General features: G+C 35.6%; 24 non-coding genes across 24 annotated transcripts; all 24 read left to right on the top strand.

Moving 5' to 3' along the window:
- The first annotated feature begins 1531 nt into the window (after positions 1 to 1531).
- On the top strand, positions 1532 to 1603 carry trnac-gca (transfer RNA cysteine (anticodon GCA)). The gene has a single exon. It is a non-coding gene; the product is annotated as a tRNA-Cys (tRNA).
- Positions 1604 to 2170: 567 nt separating this feature from the next.
- trnac-gca (transfer RNA cysteine (anticodon GCA)) lies at positions 2171 to 2242 on the top strand. Its single transcript has one exon. It is a non-coding gene; the product is annotated as a tRNA-Cys (tRNA).
- A 344-nt stretch (positions 2243 to 2586) lies between these two features.
- Positions 2587 to 2658, top strand: trnac-gca (transfer RNA cysteine (anticodon GCA)). Its single transcript has one exon. It is a non-coding gene; the product is annotated as a tRNA-Cys (tRNA).
- A 961-nt stretch (positions 2659 to 3619) lies between these two features.
- On the top strand, positions 3620 to 3691 carry trnac-gca (transfer RNA cysteine (anticodon GCA)). Its single transcript has one exon. It is a non-coding gene; the product is annotated as a tRNA-Cys (tRNA).
- A 1486-nt stretch (positions 3692 to 5177) lies between these two features.
- On the top strand, positions 5178 to 5249 carry trnac-gca (transfer RNA cysteine (anticodon GCA)). The gene has a single exon. It is a non-coding gene; the product is annotated as a tRNA-Cys (tRNA).
- Positions 5250 to 6209: 960 nt separating this feature from the next.
- trnac-gca (transfer RNA cysteine (anticodon GCA)) lies at positions 6210 to 6281 on the top strand. Its single transcript has one exon. It is a non-coding gene; the product is annotated as a tRNA-Cys (tRNA).
- A 1492-nt stretch (positions 6282 to 7773) lies between these two features.
- Positions 7774 to 7845, top strand: trnac-gca (transfer RNA cysteine (anticodon GCA)). Its single transcript has one exon. It is a non-coding gene; the product is annotated as a tRNA-Cys (tRNA).
- Positions 7846 to 8189: 344 nt separating this feature from the next.
- Positions 8190 to 8261, top strand: trnac-gca (transfer RNA cysteine (anticodon GCA)). The gene has a single exon. It is a non-coding gene; the product is annotated as a tRNA-Cys (tRNA).
- Positions 8262 to 9369: 1108 nt separating this feature from the next.
- On the top strand, positions 9370 to 9441 carry trnac-gca (transfer RNA cysteine (anticodon GCA)). Its single transcript has one exon. It is a non-coding gene; the product is annotated as a tRNA-Cys (tRNA).
- A 158-nt stretch (positions 9442 to 9599) lies between these two features.
- trnac-gca (transfer RNA cysteine (anticodon GCA)) lies at positions 9600 to 9671 on the top strand. The gene has a single exon. It is a non-coding gene; the product is annotated as a tRNA-Cys (tRNA).
- A 1374-nt stretch (positions 9672 to 11045) lies between these two features.
- trnac-gca (transfer RNA cysteine (anticodon GCA)) lies at positions 11046 to 11117 on the top strand. The gene has a single exon. It is a non-coding gene; the product is annotated as a tRNA-Cys (tRNA).
- A 953-nt stretch (positions 11118 to 12070) lies between these two features.
- Positions 12071 to 12142, top strand: trnac-gca (transfer RNA cysteine (anticodon GCA)). The gene has a single exon. It is a non-coding gene; the product is annotated as a tRNA-Cys (tRNA).
- A 158-nt stretch (positions 12143 to 12300) lies between these two features.
- On the top strand, positions 12301 to 12372 carry trnac-gca (transfer RNA cysteine (anticodon GCA)). The gene has a single exon. It is a non-coding gene; the product is annotated as a tRNA-Cys (tRNA).
- A 344-nt stretch (positions 12373 to 12716) lies between these two features.
- On the top strand, positions 12717 to 12788 carry trnac-gca (transfer RNA cysteine (anticodon GCA)). Its single transcript has one exon. It is a non-coding gene; the product is annotated as a tRNA-Cys (tRNA).
- A 797-nt stretch (positions 12789 to 13585) lies between these two features.
- trnac-gca (transfer RNA cysteine (anticodon GCA)) lies at positions 13586 to 13657 on the top strand. Its single transcript has one exon. It is a non-coding gene; the product is annotated as a tRNA-Cys (tRNA).
- Positions 13658 to 14001: 344 nt separating this feature from the next.
- Positions 14002 to 14073, top strand: trnac-gca (transfer RNA cysteine (anticodon GCA)). The gene has a single exon. It is a non-coding gene; the product is annotated as a tRNA-Cys (tRNA).
- Positions 14074 to 15034: 961 nt separating this feature from the next.
- trnac-gca (transfer RNA cysteine (anticodon GCA)) lies at positions 15035 to 15106 on the top strand. The gene has a single exon. It is a non-coding gene; the product is annotated as a tRNA-Cys (tRNA).
- A 1486-nt stretch (positions 15107 to 16592) lies between these two features.
- trnac-gca (transfer RNA cysteine (anticodon GCA)) lies at positions 16593 to 16664 on the top strand. The gene has a single exon. It is a non-coding gene; the product is annotated as a tRNA-Cys (tRNA).
- Positions 16665 to 18156: 1492 nt separating this feature from the next.
- trnac-gca (transfer RNA cysteine (anticodon GCA)) lies at positions 18157 to 18228 on the top strand. Its single transcript has one exon. It is a non-coding gene; the product is annotated as a tRNA-Cys (tRNA).
- Positions 18229 to 18572: 344 nt separating this feature from the next.
- Positions 18573 to 18644, top strand: trnac-gca (transfer RNA cysteine (anticodon GCA)). Its single transcript has one exon. It is a non-coding gene; the product is annotated as a tRNA-Cys (tRNA).
- An 878-nt stretch (positions 18645 to 19522) lies between these two features.
- trnac-gca (transfer RNA cysteine (anticodon GCA)) lies at positions 19523 to 19594 on the top strand. The gene has a single exon. It is a non-coding gene; the product is annotated as a tRNA-Cys (tRNA).
- Positions 19595 to 19752: 158 nt separating this feature from the next.
- trnac-gca (transfer RNA cysteine (anticodon GCA)) lies at positions 19753 to 19824 on the top strand. The gene has a single exon. It is a non-coding gene; the product is annotated as a tRNA-Cys (tRNA).
- Positions 19825 to 19982: 158 nt separating this feature from the next.
- On the top strand, positions 19983 to 20054 carry trnac-gca (transfer RNA cysteine (anticodon GCA)). The gene has a single exon. It is a non-coding gene; the product is annotated as a tRNA-Cys (tRNA).
- A 342-nt stretch (positions 20055 to 20396) lies between these two features.
- On the top strand, positions 20397 to 20468 carry trnac-gca (transfer RNA cysteine (anticodon GCA)). The gene has a single exon. It is a non-coding gene; the product is annotated as a tRNA-Cys (tRNA).
- Positions 20469 to 20536: the final 68 nt, after the last annotated feature.

Below are 20536 nucleotides of genomic sequence, written 5' to 3'. Positions count from 1 at the left end.
TAATAATTACCTCAAAAGTTCAAGAAAAAAAGGAAACATGTGCTTTTACGTTCCAGAAATTGTCGATTGACATTTGGCTTTGTTACAAAACTGTTAATAAAGTGTGATAATGTGATCAACCCCTAATGCCACCGTGGAAGAGTACATTTAATTTGTTTATTTAAATTTTTTAAAGTATTCGTGTGCATTCATGGTCAACAAAGGTATGACTGTCAGTTGGCTCTTTTACAAAACCGTTTTCAATGTGTTGTCAGCAAAAGTGTTGTGGGGGTATAGCTCAGTGGTAGAGCATTTGACTGCAGATCAAGAGGTCCCAGGTTCAAATCCTGGTTGCTCCTGTGATAGTGTGTTTATTCTTACTGAATCTTTTAAGGGATTTTCCTAATAGAGATGTCATAGAAATTCCCTTTTTCTAGGAATAATAACCCCAAAAGATCAAGAAAAAAAGGAAACATGTGGTTTTACGTTCCAGGATTTGTCGATTGACATTTGGCTTTTGTATAAAACTGTCAATAATGTGTGATAATGTGATCAACTCCTAGTGCAACCTTGGAAGAGTACATTTAATTTGTTTATTTTAATTTTTTTAAGTATTCGTGTGCATTTACGGTCAACAAATGTATGACTGTCAGTTGGCTCTTTTACAAAACAGTTTTCAATGTGTTGTCAAAATAAGGATCATTTACTTTCACTTTCCAGGAATTGTCGACTGCCTTTTGGCTCTTTTACAAAACTGTTAAGGATGTGAACTCAAGCAAAAAGAAGGGGGGGGAATAGCTCAGTGGTAGAGCATTTGACTGCAGATCAAGAGGTCCCAGGTTCAAATCCAGGTGCCCCCTGTATACGAGCATTGATTTTTTTTTGTTTACAAAATCGTTTTCATTGTGTTGTCAGTGAAAGTGTTGTGTGGGTTTAGCTCAGTCAAGACGTCCCAGGTTCAAATCCTGGTGCCCCCTGTGATAGTGTGTTCATTCTTATTGAATTTTTTAAGGGATGTTCCTAATAGAGATGTCTTAGAAATTCCCTTTTTCTAGTAATAATAACCTCAAAAGTTCAAGAAAAAAAGGAAACATGTCCTTTTACATTCCAGGAATTGTCGATTGACATTTGGCTTTGTTACAAAACTGTTAATAAAGTGTGATAATGTGATCAACTCCTAATGCCCCCTTGGAAAAGTACATTTAATTTTTTTTGTTTTTATTTTCTAAAGTAATCTTGTGCATTCATGGTCAACAAATGTATGACTATCAGTTGGCTCTTTTACAAAACCGTTTTCAATGTGTTGTCAGCCAAAGTGTTGTGGGGGTATAGCTCAGTGGTAGAGCATTTGACTGCAGATCAAGAGGTCCCAAGTTCAAATCCTGGTGCCCCCTGTGATAGTGTGTTCATTATTATTTAAATAGGACTTTCCTAATAGAGATGTCATGTAAAGTCTATTTTTCTAGGAATAATAACCTCAAAAGTTAAAGAAGAAAAGGATTCATTTACTTTTACAAAACTGTTAATAATGTGAACTCAGCCAAAAATTTGTGGGGGTATAGCTCAGTGGTAGAGCATTTGACTGCAGATCAAGAGGTCCCAGGTTCAAATCCTGGTGCCCCCTGTGTGTTCATTATTATTTAAACAGGACTTTCCTAATAGAGATGTCATGTAAAGTCTATTTTTCTAGTAATAATAACCTCAAAAGTTAAAGAAAAAAAGGATTAATAACTTTTACAAAACTGTTAATAATGTGAACTCAGCAAAAAAGTTGTGGGGGTATAGCTCAGTGGTAGAGCATTTGACTGCAGATCAAGAGGTCCCAGGTTCAAATCTTGGTGCCCCCTTTGATAGTGTGTTCATTCTTATTGAATTTTTTAAGGGATTGTCCTAATAGAGATGTCATAGAAATTCCCTTTTTCTAGTAATAATAACCTCAAAAGTTCAAGAAAAAAAGGAAACATGTGCTTTTACGTTCCAGGAATTGTCGATTGACATTTGGCTCTTTTACAAAACTGTTAATAAAGTGTGATAATGTGATCAACTCCTAATGCCACCGTGGAAGAGTACATTTAATTTGTTTATTTAAATTTTTTAAAGTATTCGTGTGCATTCATGGTCAACAAATGTATGACTATCAGTTGGCTGTTTTACAAAACCGTTTTCAATGTGTTGTTAGCAAAAGTGTTGTGGGGGTATAGCTCAGTGGTAGAGCATTTGACTGCAGATCAAGAGGTCCCAGGTTCAAATCCTGGTGCCCCCTGTGATAGTGTGTTCATTATTATTGAATTTTTTAAGGGATTTTCCTAATAGAGATGTCTTAGAAATTCCCTTTTTCTAGTAATAATAACCTCAAAAGTTCAAGAAAAAAAGGAAACATGTGCTTTTACGTTCCAGGAATTGTCTATTGACATTTGGCTTTGTTACAAAACTGTTAATAAACTGTGATAATGTGATCAACTCCCAATGCCACCGTGGAAGAGTACATTTAATTTGTTTATTTAAATTTTTTAAAGTATTCGTGTGCATTCATGGTCAACAAATGTATGACTGTCAGTTGGCTCTTTTACAAAACCGTTTTTAATGGGTTGTCAGCAAAAGGTTTGTGGGGGTATAGCTCAGTGGTAGAGCATTTGACTGCAGATCAAGAGGTCCCAGGTTCAAATCCTGGTGCCCCCTGTGGTAGTGTGTTTATTCTTATTGAATCTTTTAAGGGATTTTCCTAATAGAGATGTCATAGAAATTCCCTTTTTCTAGGAATAATAACCCCAAAAGATCAAGAAAAAAAGGAAACATGTGCTTTTACGTTCCAGGATTTGTCGATTGACATTTGGCTTTTGTATAAAACTGTCAATAATGTGTTTTTATGTGATCAACTCCTAGTGCTACCTTGGAAGAGTACATTTAAATTGTTTATTTTAATTTTTTTAAGTATTCGTGTGCATTTACGGTCAACAAATGTATGACTGTCAGTTGGCTTTTTTACAAAACAGTTTTCAATGTGTTGTCAAAATAAGGATCATTTACTTTAAGGTTCCAGGAATTGCCGACTGCCTTTTGGCTCTTTTACAAAACTGTTAAGCATGTGAACTCAAGCAAAAAGATGTGGGGGTATAGCTCAGTGGTAGAGCATTTGACTGCAGATCAAGAGGTCCCAGGTTCAAATCCAGGTGCCCCCTGTATGCGAGCATTGATTTTTTTTTGTTTACAAAACCGTTTTCATTGTGTTGTCAGTGAAAGTGTTGTGTGGGTTTAGCTCAGTCAAGACGTCCCAGGTTCAAATCCTGGTGCTCCCTGTGATAGTGTGTTCATTCTTATTGAATTTTTTAAGGGATGTTCCTAATAGAGATGTCTTAGAAATTCCCTTTTTCTAGTAATAATAACCTCAAAAGTTCAAGAAAAAAAGGAAACATGTCCTTTTACATTCCAGGAATTGTCGATTGACATTTGGCTTTGTTACAAAACTGTTAATAAAGTGTGATAATGTGATCAACCCCTAATGCCACCGTGGAAGAGTACATTTAATTTGTTTATTTAAATTTTTTAAAGTATTCGTGTGCATTCATGGTCAACAAAAGTATTACTGTCAGTTGGCTCTTTTACAAAACCGTTTTCAATGTGTTGTCAGCAAAAGTGTTGTGGGGGTATAGCTCAGTGGTAGAGCATTTGACTGCAGATCAAGAGGTCCCAGGTTCAAATCCTGGTGCCCCCTGTGATAGTGTGTTTATTCTTACTGAATCTTTTAAGGGATTTTCCTAATAGAGATGTCATAGAAATTCCCTTTTTCTAGGAATAATAACCCCAAAAGATCAAGAAAAAAAGGAAACATGTGGTTTTACGTTCCAGGATTTGTCGATTGACATTTGGCTTTTGTATAAAACTGTCAATAATGTGTGATAATGTGATCAACTCCTAGTGCAACCTTGGAAGAGTACATTTAATTTGTTTATTTTAATTTTTTTAAGTATTCGTGTGCATTTACGGTCAACAAATGTATGACTGTCAGTTGGCTCTTTTACAAAACAGTTTTCAATGTGTTGTCAAAATAAGGATCATTTACTTTCAGGTTCCAGGAATTGTCGACTGCCTTTTGGCTCTTTTACAAAACTGTTAAGGATGTGAACTTAAGCAAAAAGATGTGGGGGAATAGCTCAGTGGTAGAGCATTTGACTGCAGATCAAGAGGTCCCAGGTTCAAATCCAGGTGCCCCCTGTGATAGTGTGTTCATTCTTATTGAATTTTTTAAGGGATGTTCCTAATAGAGATGTCTTAGAAATTCCCTTTTTCTAGTAATAATAACCTCAAAAGTTCAAGAAAAAAAGGAAACATGTCCTTTTACATTCCAGGAATTGTCGATTGACATTTGGCTTTGTTACAAAACTGTTAATAAAGTGTGATAATGTGATCAACTCCTAATGCCCCCTTGGAAAAGTACATTTAATTTTTTTTGTTTTTATTTTCTAAAATAATCGTGTGCATTCATGGTCAACAAATGTATGACTATCAGTTGGCTCTTTTACAAAACCGTTTTCAATGTGTTGTCAGCAAAAGTGTTGTGGGGGTATAGCTCAGTGGTAGAGCATTTGACTGCAGATCAAGAGGTCCCAGGTTCAAATCCTGGTTCCCCCTGTGTGTTCATTATTATTTAAACAGGACTTTCCTAATAGAGATGTCATGTAAAGTCTATTTTTCTAGTAATAATAACCTCAAAAGTTCAAGAAAAAAAGGATTAATTTACTTTTACAAAACTGTTAATAATGTGAACTCAGCAAAAAAGTTGTGGGGGTATAGCTCAGTGGTAGAGCATTTGACTGCAGATCAAGAGGTCCCAGGTTCAAATCTTGGTGCCACCTGTGATAGTGTGTTCATTCTTATTGAATTTTTTAAGGCATTTTCCTAATAGAGATGTCATAGAAATTCCATTTTTCTAGTAATAATAACCTCAAAAGTTCAAGAAAAAAAGGAAACATGTGCTTTTACGTTCCAGGAATTGTCGATTGACATTTGGCTTTGTTACAAAACTGTTAATAAAGTGTGATAATGTGATCAACTCCTAATGCCACCGTGGAAGAGTACATTTAATTTGTTTATTTAAATTTTTCTAAAGTATTCGTGTGCATTCATGGTCAACAAATGTATGACTATCAGTTTGCTCTTTTACAAAACCGTTTTCAATGTGTTGTCAGCAAAAGTGTTGTGGGGGTATAGCTCAGTGGTAGAGCATTTGACTGCAGATCAAGAGGTCCCAGGTTCAAATCCTGGTGCCCCCTGTGATAGTGTGTTTATTCTTATTGAATCTTTTAAGGGATTTTCCTAATAGAGATGTCATAGAAATTCCCTTTTTCTAGGAATAATAACCCCAAAACATCAAGAAAAAAAGGAAACATGTGCTTTTACGTTCCAGGATTTGTCGATTGACATTTGGCTTTTGTATAAAACTGTCAATAATGTGTGATAATGTGATCAACTCCTAGTGCAACCTTGGAAGAGTACATTTAATTTGTTTATTTTAATTTTTTTAAGTATTCGTGTGCATTTACGGTCAACAAATGTATGACTGTCAGTTGGCTCTTTTACAAAACAGTTTTCAATGTGTTGTCAAAATAAGGATCATTTACTTTCATGTTCCAGGAATTGTCGACTGCCTTTTGGCTCTTTTACAAAACTGTTAAGGATGTAAACTCAAGCAAAAAGATGTGGGGGTATAGCCCAGTGGTAGAGCATTTGACTGCAGATCAAGAGGTCCCAGGTTCTAATCCAGGTGCCCCCTGTATACGAGAATTGATTTTTTTTGTTTACAAAACCGTTTTCATTGTGTTGTCAGTGAAAGTGTTGTGTGGGTTTAGCTCAGTCAAGACGTCCCAGGTTCAAATCCTGGTGCCCCCTGTGATAGTGTGTTCATTCTTATTGAATTTTTTAAGGGATGTTCCTAATAGAGATGTCTTAGAAATTCCCTTTTTCTAGTAATAATAACCTCAAAAGTTCAAGAAAAAAAGGAAACATGTGCTTTTACGTTCCAGAAATTGTCGATTGACATTTGGCTTTGTTACAAAACTGTTAATAAAGTGTGATAATGTGATCAACCCCTAATGCCACCGTGGAAGAGTACATTTAATTTGTTTATTTAAATTTTTTAAAGTATTCGTGTGCATTCATGGTCAACAAATGTATGACTATCAGTTTGCTCTTTTACAAAACCGTTTTCAATGTGTTGTCAGCAAAAGTGTTGTGGGGGTATAGCTCAGTGGTAGAGCATTTGACTGCAGATCAAGAGGTCCCAGGTTCAAATCCTGGTGCCCCCTGTGATAGTGTGTTTATTCTTATTGAATCTTTTAAGGGATTTTCCTAATAGAGATGTCATAGAAATTCCCTTTTTCTAGGAATAATAACCCCAAAACATCAAGAAAAAAAGGAAACATGTGCTTTTACGTTCCAGGATTTGTCGATTGACATTTGGCTTTTGTATAAAACTGTCAATAATGTGTGATAATGTGATCAACTCCTAGTGCAACCTTGGAAGAGTACATTTAATTTGTTTATTTTAATTTTTTTAAGTATTCGTGTGCATTTACGGTCAACAAATGTATGACTGTCAGTTGGCTCTTTTACAAAACAGTTTTCAATGTGTTGTCAAAATAAGGATCATTTACTTTCATGTTCCAGGAATTGTCGACTGCCTTTTGGCTCTTTTACAAAACTGTTAAGGATGTAAACTCAAGCAAAAAGATGTGGGGGTATAGCCCAGTGGTAGAGCATTTGACTGCAGATCAAGAGGTCCCAGGTTCTAATCCAGGTGCCCCCTGTATACGAGAATTGATTTTTTTTGTTTACAAAACCGTTTTCATTGTGTTGTCAGTGAAAGTGTTGTGTGGGTTTAGCTCAGTCAAGACGTCCCAGGTTCAAATCCTGGTGCCCCCTGTGATAGTGTGTTCATTCTTATTGAATTTTTTAAGGGATGTTCCTAATAGAGATGTCTTAGAAATTCCCTTTTTCTAGTAATAATAACCTCAAAAGTTCAAGAAAAAAAGGAAACATGTGCTTTTACGTTCCAGAAATTGTCGATTGACATTTGGCTTTGTTACAAAACTGTTAATAAAGTGTGATAATGTGATCAACCCCTAATGCCACCGTGGAAGAGTACATTTAATTTGTTTATTTAAATTTTTTAAAGTATTCGTGTGCATTCATGGTCAACAAAAGTATTACTGTCAGTTGGCTCTTTTACAAAACTGTTTTCAATGTGTTGTCAGCAAAAGTGTTGTGGGGGTATAGCTCAGTGGTAGAGCATTTGACTGCAGATCAAGAGGTCCCAGGTTCAAATCCAGGTGCCCCCTGTATACGAGCATTGATTTTTTTTTTTTTACAAAACCGTTTTCATTGTGTTGTCAGTGAAAGTGTTGTGGGGGTTTAGCTCAGTCAAGACGTCCCAGGTTCAAATCCTGGTGCCCCCTGTGATAGTGTGTTCATTCTTATTGAATTTTTTAAGGGATGTTCCTAATAGAGATGTCTTAGAAATTCCCTTTTTCTAGTAATAATAACCTCAAAAGTTCAAGAAAAAAAGGAAACATGTCCTTTTACGTTCCAGGAATTGTCAATTGACATTTGGCTTTGTTACAAAACTGTTAATAAGGTGTGATAATGTGATCAACTCCTAATGCCCCCTTGGAAAAGTACATTTAATTTTTTTTTTTTTTTTTCTAAAGTATTCGTGTGCATTCATGGTCAACAAATGTATGACTATCAGTTGGCTCTTTTACAAAACCGTTTTCAATGTGTTGTCAGCAAAAGTGTTGTGGGGGTATAGCTCAGTGGTAGAGCATTTGACTGCAGATCAAGAGGTCCCAGGTTCAAATCCTGGTGCCCCCTGTGATAGTGTGTTCATTCTTATTGAATTTTTTAAGGCATTTTCCTAATAGAGATGTCATAGAAATTCCCTTTTTCTAGTAATAATAACCTCAAAAGTTCAAGAAAAAAAGGAAACATGTGCTTTTACGTTCCAGGAATTGTCGATTGACATTTGGCTCTTTTACAAAACTGTTAATAAAGTGTGATAATGTGATCAACTCCTAATGCCACCGTGGAAGAGTACATTTAATTTGTTTATTTAAATTTTTTAAAGTATTCGTGTGCATTCATGGTCAACAAATGTATGACTGTCAGTTGGCTCTTTTACAAAACCGTTTTTAATGGGTTGTCAGCAAAAGGTTTGTGGGGGTATAGCTCAGTGGTAGAGCATTTGACTGCAGATCAAGAGGTCCCAGGTTCAAATCCTGGTGCCCCCTGTGATAGTGTGTTTATTCTTATTGAATCTTTTAAGGGATTTTCCTAATAGAGATGTCTTAGAAATTCCCTTTTTCTAGTAATAATAACCTCAAAAGTTCAAGAAAAAAAGGAAACATGTGCTTTTACGTTCCAGAAATTGTCGATTGATATTTGGCTTTGTTACAAAACTGTTAATAAAGTGTGATAATGTGATCAATTCCTAATGCCACCGTGGAAGAGTACATTTAATTTGTTTATTTAAATTTTTTAAAGTATTCGTGTGCATTCATGGTCAACAAAAGTATTACTGTCAGTTGGCTCTTTTACAAAACTGTTTTCAATGTGTTGTCAGCAAAAGTGTTGTGGGGGTATAGCTCAGTGGTAGAGCATTTGACTGCAGATCAAGAGGTCCCAGGTTCAAATCCAGGTGCCCCCTGTATACGAGCATTGATTTTTTTTTGTTTACAAAACCGTTTTCATTGTGTTGTCAGTGAAAGTGTTGTGTGGGTTTAGCTCAGTCAAGACGTCCCAGGTTCAAATCCTGGTGCCCCCTGTGATAGTGTGTTCATTCTTATTGAATTTTTTAAGGGATGTTCCTAAAAGAGATGTCTTAGAAATTCCCTTTTTCTAGTAATAATAACCTGAAAAGTTCAAGAAAAAAAGGAAACATGTCCTTTTACGTTCCAGGAATTGTCGATTGACATTTGGCTTTGTTACAAAACTGTTAATAAGGTGTGATAATGTGATCAACTCCTAATGCCCCCTTGGAAAAGTACATTTAATTTTTTTTTATTTTATTTTCTGAAGTAATCGTGTGCATTCATGGTCAACAAATGTATGACTATCAGTTGGCTCTTTTACAAAACCGTTTTCAATGTGTTGTCAGCAAAAGTGTTGTGGGGGTATAACTCAGTGGTAGAGCATTTGACTGCAGATCAAGAGGTCCCAGGTTCAAATCCTGGTGCCCCCTGTGATAGTTTGTTCATTATTATTTAAATAGGACTTTCCTAATAGAGATGTCATGTAAAGTCTATTTTTCTAGGAATAATAACCTCAAAAGTTAAAGAAGAAAAGGATTCATTTACTTTTACAAAACTGTTAATAATGTGAACTCAGCCAAAAATTTGTGGGGGTATAGCTCAGTGGTAGAGCTTTTGACTGCAGATCAAGAGGTCCCAGGTTCAAATCCTGGTGCCCCCTGTGATAGTGTGTTCATTATTATTTAAACAGGACTTTCCTAATAGAGATGTCATTTAAAGTCTATTTTTCTAGGAATAATAACCTCAAAAGTTAAAGAAAAAAAGGATTCATTTACTTTTACAAAACTGTTAATAATGTGAACTCAGCCAAAAAGTTGTGGGGGTATAGCTCAGTGGTAGAGCATTTGACTGCAGATCAAGAGGTCCCAGGTTCAAATCCTGGTGCCCCCTGTGATAGTGTTTTTATTCTTATTGAATTTTTTAAGGCATTTTCCTAATAGAGATGTCATAGAAATTCCATTTTTCTAGTAATAATAACCTCAAAAGTTCAAGAAAAAAAGGAAACGTGCTTTTACGTTCCAGGAATTGTTGATTGACATTTGGCTTTGTTACAAAACTGTTAATAAAGTGTGATAATGTGATCAACTCCTAATGCAACCGTGGAAGAGTACATTTAATTTGTTTATTTAAATTTTTTAAAGTATTCGTGTGCATTCATGGTCAACAAATGTATGACTATCAGTTGGCTCTTTTACAAAACCGTTTTCAATGTGTTGTCAGCAAAAGTGTTGTGGGGGTATAGCTCAGTGGTAGTGCATTTGACTGCAGATCAAGAGGTCCCAGGTTCAAATCCTGGTGCCCCCTGTGATAGTGTGTTTATTCTTATTGAATCTTTTAAGGGATTTTCCTAATAGAGATGTCATAGAAATTCCCTTTTTCTAGGAATAATAACCCCAAAAGATCAAGAAAAAAAGGAAACATGTGCTTTTACGTTCCAGGATTTTTCGATTGACATTTGGCTTTTGTATAAAACTGTCAATAATGTGTGATAATGTGATCAACTCCTAGTGCCACCTTGGAAGAGTACATTTAATTTGTTTATTTTAATTTTTTTAAGTATTCGTGTGCATTTACGGTCAACAAATGTATGACTGTCAGTTGGCTTTTTTACAAAACAGTTTTCAATGTGTTGTCAAAATAAGGATCATTTACTTTCAGGTTCCAGGAATTGTCGACTGCCTTTTGGCTCTTTTACAAAACTGTTAAGGATGTGAACTCAAGCAAAAAGATGTGGGGGTATAGCTCAGTGGTAGAGCATTTGACTGCAGATCAAGAGGTTCCAGGTTCAAATCCAGGTGCCCCCTGTATACGAGCGTTGATTTTTTTTTGTTTACAAAACCGTTTTCATTGTGTTGTCAGTGAAAGTGTTGTGGGGGTTTAGCTAAGTCAAGACGTCCCAGGTTCAAATCCTGGTGCTCCCTGTGATAGTGTGTTCATTCTTATTGAATTTTTTAAGGGATGTTCCTAATAGAGATGTCTTAGAAATTCCTTTTTTCTAGTAATAATAACCTCAAAAGTTCAAGAAAAAAAGGAAACATGTCCTTTTACGTTCCAGGAATTGTCGATTGACATTTGGCTTTGTTACAAAACTGTTAATAAGGTGTGATAATGTGATCAACTCCTAATGCCCCCTTGGAAAAGTACATTTAATTTTTTTATTTTTTTTTCTAAAGTATTCGTGTGCATTCATGGTCAACAAATGTATGACTATCAGTTGGCTCTTTTACAAAACCGTTTTCAATGTGTTGTCAGCAAAAGTGTTGTGGGGGTATAGCTCAGTGGTAGAGCATTTGACTGCAGATCAAGAGGTCCCAGGTTCAAATCCTGGTGCCCCCTGTGATAGTGTGTTCATTCTTATTGAATTTTTTAAGAGATTTTCCTAATAGAGATGTCATAGAAATTCCCTTTTTCTAGGAATAATAACCCCAAAAGATCAAGAAAAAAAGGAAACATGTGCTTTTACGTTCCAGGATTTGTCGATTGACATTTGGCTTTTGTATAAAACTGTCAATAATGTGTGATAATGTGATCAACTCCTAGTGCCACCTTGGAAGAGTACATTTAATTTGTTTATTTTAATTTTTTTAAGTATTCGTGTGCATTTACGGTCAACAAATGTATGACTGTCAGTTGGCTTTTTTACAAAACAGTTTTCAATGTGTTGTCAAAATAAGGATCATTTACTTTCAGGTTCCAGGAATTGTCGACTGCCTTTTGGCTCTTTTACAAAACTGTTAAGGATGTGAACTCAAGCAAAAAGATGTGGGGGTATAGCTCAGTGGTAGAGCATTTGACTGCAGATCAAGAGGTTCCAGGTTCAAATCCAGGTGCCCCCTGTATACGAGCATTGATTTTTTTTTGTTTACAAAACCGTTTTCATTGTGTTGTCAGTGAAAGTGTTGTGGGGGTTTAGCTAAGTCAAGACGTCCCAGGTTCAAATCCTGGTGCCCCCTGTGATAGTGTGTTCATTCTTATTGAATTTTTTAAGGGATGTTCCTAATAGAGATGTCTTAGAAATTCCTTTTTTCTAGTAATAATAACCTCAAAAGTTCAAGAAACATGTCCTTTTACGTTCCAGGAATTGTCAATTGACATTTGGCTTTGTTACAAAACTGTTAATAAGGTGTGATAATGTGATCAACTCCTAATGCCCCCTTGGAAAAGTACATTTAATTTTTTTTGTTTTTATTTTCTAAAGTATTCGTGTGCATTCATGGTCAACAAATATATGACTATCAGTTGGCTCTTTTACAAAACCGTTTTCAATGTGTTGTCAGCAAAAGTGTTGTGGGGGTATAGCTCAGTGGTAGAGCATTTGACTGCAGATCAAGAGGTCCCAGGTTCAAATCCTGGTGCCCCCTGTGATAGTGTGTTCATTATTATTTAAAAAGGACTTTGCTAATAGAGATGTCATTTAAAGTCTATTTTTCTAGGAATAATAACCTCAAAAGTTAAAGAAAAAAAGGATTCATTTACTTTTACAAAACTGTTAATAATGTGAACTCAGCCAAAAAGTTGTGGGGGTATAGCTCAGTGGTAGAGCATTTGACTGCAGATCAAGAGGTCCCAGGTTCAAATCCTGGTGCCCCCTGTGATAGTGTGTTCATTCTTATTGAATTTTTTTAGGCATTTTCCTAATAGAGATGTCATAGAAATTCCCTTTTCTAGTAATAATAACCTCAAAAGTTCAAGAAAAAAAGGAAACATGTGCTTTTACGTTCCAGGAATTGTCGATTGACATTTGGCTCTTTTACAAAACTGTTAATAAAGTGTGATAATGTGATCAACTCCTAATGCCCCCTTGGAAAAGTACATTTAATTTTTTTTGTTTTTATTTTCTAAAGTAATCGTGTGCATTCATGGTCAACAAATGTATGACTATCAGTTGGCTCTTTTACAAAACCGTTTTCAATGTGTTGTCAGCAAAAGTGTTGTGGGGGTATAGCTCAGTGGTAGAGCATTTGACTGCAGATCAAGAGGTCCCAGGTTCAAATCCTGGTGCCCCCTGTGATAGTGTGTTCATTATTATTTAAATAGGACTTTCCTAATAGAGATGTTATGTAAAGTCTATTTTTCTAGGAATAATAACCTCAAAAGTTAAAGAAGAAAAGGATTCATTTACTTTTACAAAACTGTTAATAATGTGAACTCAGCCAAAAATTTGTGGGGGTATAGCTCAGTGGTAGAGCATTTGACTGCAGATCAAGAGGTCACAGGTTCAAATCCTGGTGCCCCCTGTGTGTTCATTATTATTTAAACAGGACTTTCCTAATAGAGATGTCATGTAAAGTCTATTTTTCTAGTAATAATAACCTCAAAAGTTAAAGAAAAAAAGGATTAATTACTTTTACAAAACTGTTAATAATGTGAACTCAGCAAAAAAGTTGTGGGGGTATAGCTCAGTGGTAGAGCATTTGACTGCAGATCAAGAGGTCCCAGGTTCAAATCTTGGTGCCCCCTGTGATAGTGTGTTCATTCTTATTGAATTTTTTAAGGGATTGTCCTAATAGAGATGTCATAGAAATTCCCTTTTTCTAGTAATAATAACCTCAAAAGTTCAAGAAAAAAAGGAAACATGTGCTTTTACGTTCCAGGAATTGTCGATTGACATTTGGCTCTTTTACAAAACTGTTAATAAAGTGTGATAATGTGATCAACTCCTAATGCCACCGTGGAAGAGTACATTTAATTTGTTTATTTAAATTTTTTAAAGTATTCGTGTGCATTCATGGTCAACAAATGTATGACTATCAGTTGGCTGTTTTACAAAACCGTTTTCAATGTGTTGTTAGCAAAAGTGTTGTGGGGGTATAGCTCAGTGGTAGAGCATTTGACTGCAGATCAAGAGGTCCCAGGTTCAAATCCTGGTGCCCCCTGTGATAGTGTGTTCATTATTATTGAATTTTTTAAGGGATTTTCCTAATAGAGATGTCTTAGAAATTCCCTTTTTCTAGTAATAATAACCTCAAAAGTTCAAGAAAAAAAGGAAACATGTGCTTTTACGTTCCAGGAATTGTCTATTGACATTTGGCTTTGTTACAAAACTGTTAATAAACTGTGATAATGTGATCAACTCCCAATGCCACCGTGGAAGAGTACATTTAATTTGTTTATTTAAATTTTTTAAAGTATTCGTGTGCATTCATGGTCAACAAATGTATGACTGTCAGTTGGCTCTTTTACAAAACCGTTTTTAATGGGTTGTCAGCAAAAGGTTTGTGGGGGTATAGCTCAGTGGTAGAGCATTTGACTGCAGATCAAGAGGTCCCAGGTTCAAATCCTGGTGCCCCCTGTGGTAGTGTGTTTATTCTTATTGAATCTTTTAAGGGATTTTCCTAATAGAGATGTCATAGAAATTCCCTTTTTCTAGGAATAATAACCCCAAAAGATCAAGAAAAAAAGGAAACATGTGCTTTTACGTTCCAGGATTTGTCGATTGACATTTGGCTTTTGTATAAAACTGTCAATAATGTGTTTTTATGTGATCAACTCCTAGTGCTACCTTGGAAGAGTACATTTAAATTGTTTATTTTAATTTTTTTAAGTATTCGTGTGCATTTACGGTCAACAAATGTATGACTGTCAGTTGGCTTTTTTACAAAACAGTTTTCAATGTGTTGTCAAAATAAGGATCATTTACTTTAAGGTTCCAGGAATTGCCGACTGCCTTTTGGCTCTTTTACAAAACTGTTAAGCATGTGAACTCAAGCAAAAAGATGTGGGGGTATAGCTCAGTGGTAGAGCATTTGACTGCAGATCAAGAGGTCCCAGGTTCAAATCCAGGTGCCCCCTGTATACGAGCATTGATTTTTTTTTGTTTACAAAACCGTTTTCATTGTGTTGTCAGTGAAAGTGTTGTGTGGGTTTAGCTCAGTCAAGACGTCCCAGGTTCAAATCCTGGTGCTCCCTGTGATAGTGTGTTCATTCTTATTGAATTTTTTAAGGGATGTTCCTAATAGAGATGTCTTAGAAATTCCCTTTTTCTAGTAATAATAACCTCAAAAGTTCAAGAAAAAAAGGAAACATGTCCTTTTACATTCCAGGAATTGTCGATTGACATTTGGCTTTGTTACAAAACTGTTAATAAAGTGTGATAATGTGATCAACCCCTAATGCCACCGTGGAAGAGTACATTTAATTTGTTTATTTAAATTTTTTAAAGTATTCGTGTGCATTCATGGTCAACAAAAGTATTACTGTCAGTTGGCTCTTTTACAAAACCGTTTTCAATGTGTTGTCAGCAAAAGTGTTGTGGGGGTATAGCTCAGTGGTAGAGCATTTGACTGCAGATCAAGAGGTCCCAGGTTCAAATCCTGGTGCCCCCTGTGATAGTGTGTTTATTCTTACTGAATCTTTTAAGGGATTTTCCTAATAGAGATGTCATAGAAATTCCCTTTTTCTAGGAATAATAACCCCAAAAGATCAAGAAAAAAAGGAAACATGTGGTTTTACGTTCCAGGATTTGTCGATTGACATTTGGCTTTTGTATAAAACTGTCAATAATGTGTGATAATGTGATCAACTCCTAGTGCAACCTTGGAAGAGTACATTTAATTTGTTTATTTTAATTTTTTTAAGTATTCGTGTGCATTTACGGTCAACAAATGTATGACTGTCAGTTGGCTCTTTTACAAAACAGTTTTCAATGTGTTGTCAAAATAAGGATCATTTACTTTCAGGTTCCAGGAATTGTCGACTGCCTTTTGGCTCTTTTACAAAACTGTTAAGGATGTGAACTTAAGCAAAAAGATGTGGGGGAATAGCTCAGTGGTAGAGCATTTGACTGCAGATCAAGAGGTCCCAGGTTCAAATCCAGGTGCCCCCTGTGATAGTGTGTTCATTCTTATTGAATTTTTTAAGGGATGTTCCTAATAGAGATGTCTTAGAAATTCCCTTTTTCTAGTAATAATAACCTCAAAAGTTCAAGAAAAAAAGGAAACATGTCCTTTTACATTCCAGGAATTGTCGATTGACATTTGGCTTTGTTACAAAACTGTTAATAAAGTGTGATAATGTGATCAACTCCTAATGCCCCCTTGGAAAAGTACATTTAATTTTTTTTGTTTTTATTTTCTAAAATAATCGTGTGCATTCATGGTCAACAAATGTATGACTATCAGTTGGCTCTTTTACAAAACCGTTTTCAATGTGTTGTCAGCAAAAGTGTTGTGGGGGTATAGCTCAGTGGTAGAGCATTTGACTGCAGATCAAGAGGTCCCAGGTTCAAATCCTGGTTCCCCCTGTGTGTTCATTATTATTTAAACAGGACTTTCCTAATAGAGATGTCATGTAAAGTCTATTTTTCTAGTAATAATAACCTCAAAAGTTCAAGAAAAAAAGGATTAATTTACTTTTACAAAACTGTTAATAATGTGAACTCAGCAAAAAAGTTGTGGGGGTATAGCTCAGTGGTAGAGCATTTGACTGCAGATCAAGAGGTCCCAGGTTCAAATCTTGGTGCCACCTGTGATAGTGTGTTCATTCTTATTGAATTTTTTAAGGCATTTTCCTAATAGAGATGTCATAGAAATTCCATTTTTCTAGTAATAATAACCTCAAAAGTTCAAGAAAAAAAGGAAACATGTGCTTTTACGTTCCAGGAATTGTCGATTGACATTTGGCTTTGTTACAAAACTGTTAATAAAGTGTGATAATGTGATCAACTCCTAATGCCACCGTGGAAGAGTACATTTAATTTGTTTATTTAAATTTTTCTAAAGTATTCGTGTGCATTCATGGTCAACAAATGTATGACTATCAGTTTGCTCTTTTACAAAACCGTTTTCAATGTGTTGTCAGCAAAAGTGTTGTGGGGGTATAGCTCAGTGGTAGAGCATTTGACTGCAGATCAAGAGGTCCCAGGTTCAAATCCTGGTGCCCCCTGTGATAGTGTGTTTATTCTTATTGAATCTTTTAAGGGATTTTCCTAATAGAGATGTCATAGAAATTCCCTTTTTCTAGGAATAATAACCCCAAAACATCAAGAAAAAAAGGAAACATGTGCTTTTACGTTCCAGGATTTGTCGATTGACATTTGGCTTTTGTATAAAACTGTCAATAATGTGTGATAATGTGATCAACTCCTAGTGCAACCTTGGAAGAGTACATTTAATTTGTTTATTTTAATTTTTTTAAGTATTCGTGTGCATTTACGGTCAACAAATGTATGACTGTCAGTTGGCTCTTTTACAAAACAGTTTTCAATGTGTTGTCAAAATAAGGATCATTTACTTTCATGTTCCAGGAATTGTCGACTGCCTTTTGGCTCTTTTACAAAACTGTTAAGGATGTAAACTCAAGCAAAAAGATGTGGGGGTATAGCCCAGTGGTAGAGCATTTGACTGCAGATCAAGAGGTCCCAGGTTCTAATCCAGGTGCCCCCTGTATACGAGAATTGATTTTTTTTGTTTACAAAACCGTTTTCATTGTGTTGTCAGTGAAAGTGTTGTGTGGGTTTAGCTCAGTCAAGACGTCCCAGGTTCAAATCCTGGTGCCCCCTGTGATAGTGTGTTCATTCTTATTGAATATTTTAAGGGATGTTCCTAATAGAGATGTCTTAGAAATTCCCTTTTTCTAGTAATAATAACCTCAAAAGTTCAAGAAAAAAAGGAAACATGTGCTTTTACGTTCCAGAAATTGTCGATTGACATTTGGCTTTGTTACAAAACTGTTAATAAAGTGTGATAATGTGATCAACCCCTAATGCCACCGTGGAAGAGTACATTTAATTTGTTTATTTAAATTTTTTAAAGTATTCGTGTGCATTCATGGTCAACAAAAGTATTACTGTCAGTTGGCTCTTTTACAAAACTGTTTTCAATGTGTTGTCAGCAAAAGTGTTGTGGGGGTATAGCTCAGTGGTAGAGCATTTGACTGCAGATCAAGAGGTCCCAGGTTCAAATCCAGGTGCCCCCTGTATACGAGCATTGATTTTTTTTTTTTTACAAAACCGTTTTCATTGTGTTGTCAGTGAAAGTGTTGTGGGGGTTTAGCTCAGTCAAGACGTCCCAGGTTCAAATCCTGGTGCCCCCTGTGATAGTGTGTTCATTCTTATTGAATTTTTTAAGGGATGTTCCTAATAGAGATGTCTTAGAAATTCCCTTTTTCTAGTAATAATAACCTCAAAAGTTCAAGAAAAAAAGGAAACATGTCCTTTTACGTTCCAGGAATTGTCAATTGACATTTGGCTTTGTTACAAAACTGTTAATAAGGTGTGATAATGTGATCAACTCCTAATGCCCCCTTGGAAAAGTACATTTAATTTTTTTTTTTTTTTTTCTAAAGTATTCGTGTGCATTCATGGTCAACAAATGTATGACTATCAGTTGGCTCTTTTACAAAACCGTTTTCAATGTGTTGTCAGCAAAAGTGTTGTGGGGGTATAGCTCAGTGGTAGAGCATTTGACTGCAGATCAAGAGGTCCCAGGTTCAAATCCTGGTGCCCCCTGTGATAGTGTGTTCATTCTTATTGAATTTTTTAAGGCATTTTCCTAATAGAGATGTCATAGAAATTCCCTTTTTCTAGTAATAATAACCTCAAAAGTTCAAGAAAAAAAGGAAACATGTGCTTTTACGTTCCAGGAATTGTCGATTGACATTTGGCTCTTTTACAAAACTGTTAATAAAGTGTGATAATGTGATCAACTCCTAATGCCACCGTGGAAGAGTACATTTAATTTGTTTATTTAAATTTTTTAAAGTATTCGTGTGCATTCATGGTCAACAAATGTATGACTGTCAGTTGGCTCTTTTACAAAACCGTTTTTAATGGGTTGTCAGCAAAAGGTTTGTGGGGGTATAGCTCAGTGGTAGAGCATTTGACTGCAGATCAAGAGGTCCCAGGTTCAAATCCTGGTGCCCCCTGTGATAGTGTGTTTATTCTTATTGAATCTTTTAAGGGATTTTCCTAATAGAGATGTCTTAGAAATTCCCTTTTTCTAGTAATAATAACCTCAAAAGTTCAAGAAAAAAAGGAAACATGTGCTTTTACGTTCCAGAAATTGTCGATTGATATTTGGCTTTGTTACAAAACTGTTAATAAAGTGTGATAATGTGATCAATTCCTAATGCCACCGTGGAAGAGTACATTTAATTTGTTTATTTAAATTTTTTAAAGTATTCGTGTGCATTCATGGTCAACAAAAGTATTACTGTCAGTTGGCTCTTTTACAAAACTGTTTTCAATGTGTTGTCAGCAAAAGTGTTGTGGGGGTATAGCTCAGTGGTAGAGCATTTGACTGCAGATCAAGAGGTCCCAGGTTCAAATCCAGGTGCCCCCTGTATACGAGCATTGATTTTTTTTTGTTTACAAAACCGTTTTCATTGTGTTGTCAGTGAAAGTGTTGTGTGGGTTTAGCTCAGTCAAGACGTCCCAGGTTCAAATCCTGGTGCCCCCTGTGATAGTGTGTTCATTCTTATTGAATTTTTTAAGGGATGTTCCTAAAAGAGATGTCTTAGAAATTCCCTTTTTCTAGTAATAATAACCTGAAAAGTTCAAGAAAAAAAGGAAACATGTCCTTTTACGTTCCAGGAATTGTCGATTGACATTTGGCTTTGTTACAAAACTGTTAATAAGGTGTGATAATGTGATCAACTCCTAATGCCCCCTTGGAAAAGTACATTTAATTTTTTTTTATTTTATTTTCTGAAGTAATCGTGTGCATTCATGGTCAACAAATGTATGACTATCAGTTGGCTCTTTTACAAAACCGTTTTCAATGTGTTGTCAGCAAAAGTGTTGTGGGGGTATAGCTCAGTGGTAGAGCATTTGACTGCAGATCAAGAGGTCCCAGGTTCAAATCCTGGTGCCCCCTGTGATAGTTTGTTCATTATTATTTAAATAGGACTTTCCTAATAGAGATGTCATGTAAAGTCTATTTTTCTAGGAATAATAACCTCAAAAGTTAAAGAAGAAAAGGATTCATTTACTTTTACAAAACTGTTAATAATGTGAACTCAGCCAAAAATTTGTGGGGGTATAGCTCAGTGGTAGAGCTTTTGACTGCAGATCAAGAGGTCCCAGGTTCAAATCCTGGTGCCCCCTGTGATAGTGTGTTCATTATTATTTAAACAGGACTTTCCTAATAGAGATGTCATTTAAAGTCTATTTTTCTAGGAATAATAACCTCAAAAGTTAAAGAAAAAAAGGATTCATTTACTTTTACAAAACTGTTAATAATGTGAACTCAGCCATAAAGTTGTGGGGGTATAGCTCAGTGGTAGAGCATTTGACTGCAGATCAAGAGGTCCCAGGTTCAAATCCTGGTGCCCCCTGTGATAGTGTTTTTATTCTTATTGAATTTTTTAAGGCATTTTCCTAATAGAGATGTCATAGAAATTCCATTTTTCTAGTAATAATAACCTCAAAAGTTCAAGAAAAAAAGGAAACGTGCTTTTACGTTCCAGGAATTGTTGATTGACATTTGGCTTTGTTACAAAACTGTTAATAAAGTGTGATAATGTGATCAACTCCTAATGCAACCGTGGAAGAGTACATTTAATTTGTTTATTTAAATTTTTTAAAGTATTCGTGTGCATTCATGGTCAACAAATGTATGACTATCAGTTGGCTCTTTTACAAAACCGTTTTCAATGTGTTGTCAGCAAAAGTGTTGTGGGGGTATAGCTCAGTGGTAGAGCATTTGACTGCAGATCAAGAGGTCCCAGGTTCAAATCCTGGTGCCCCCTGTGATAGTGTGTTCATTCTTATTGAATTTTTTTAGGCATTTTCCTAATAGAGATGTCATAGAAATTCC

Source organism: Denticeps clupeoides, chromosome 5, assembly GCF_900700375.1.
Source record: "Denticeps clupeoides chromosome 5, fDenClu1.1, whole genome shotgun sequence".
Taxonomy (NCBI): Eukaryota; Metazoa; Chordata; class Actinopteri; order Clupeiformes; family Denticipitidae; genus Denticeps; species Denticeps clupeoides.
This window is presented reverse-complemented; position numbering and strand designations above follow the sequence as displayed.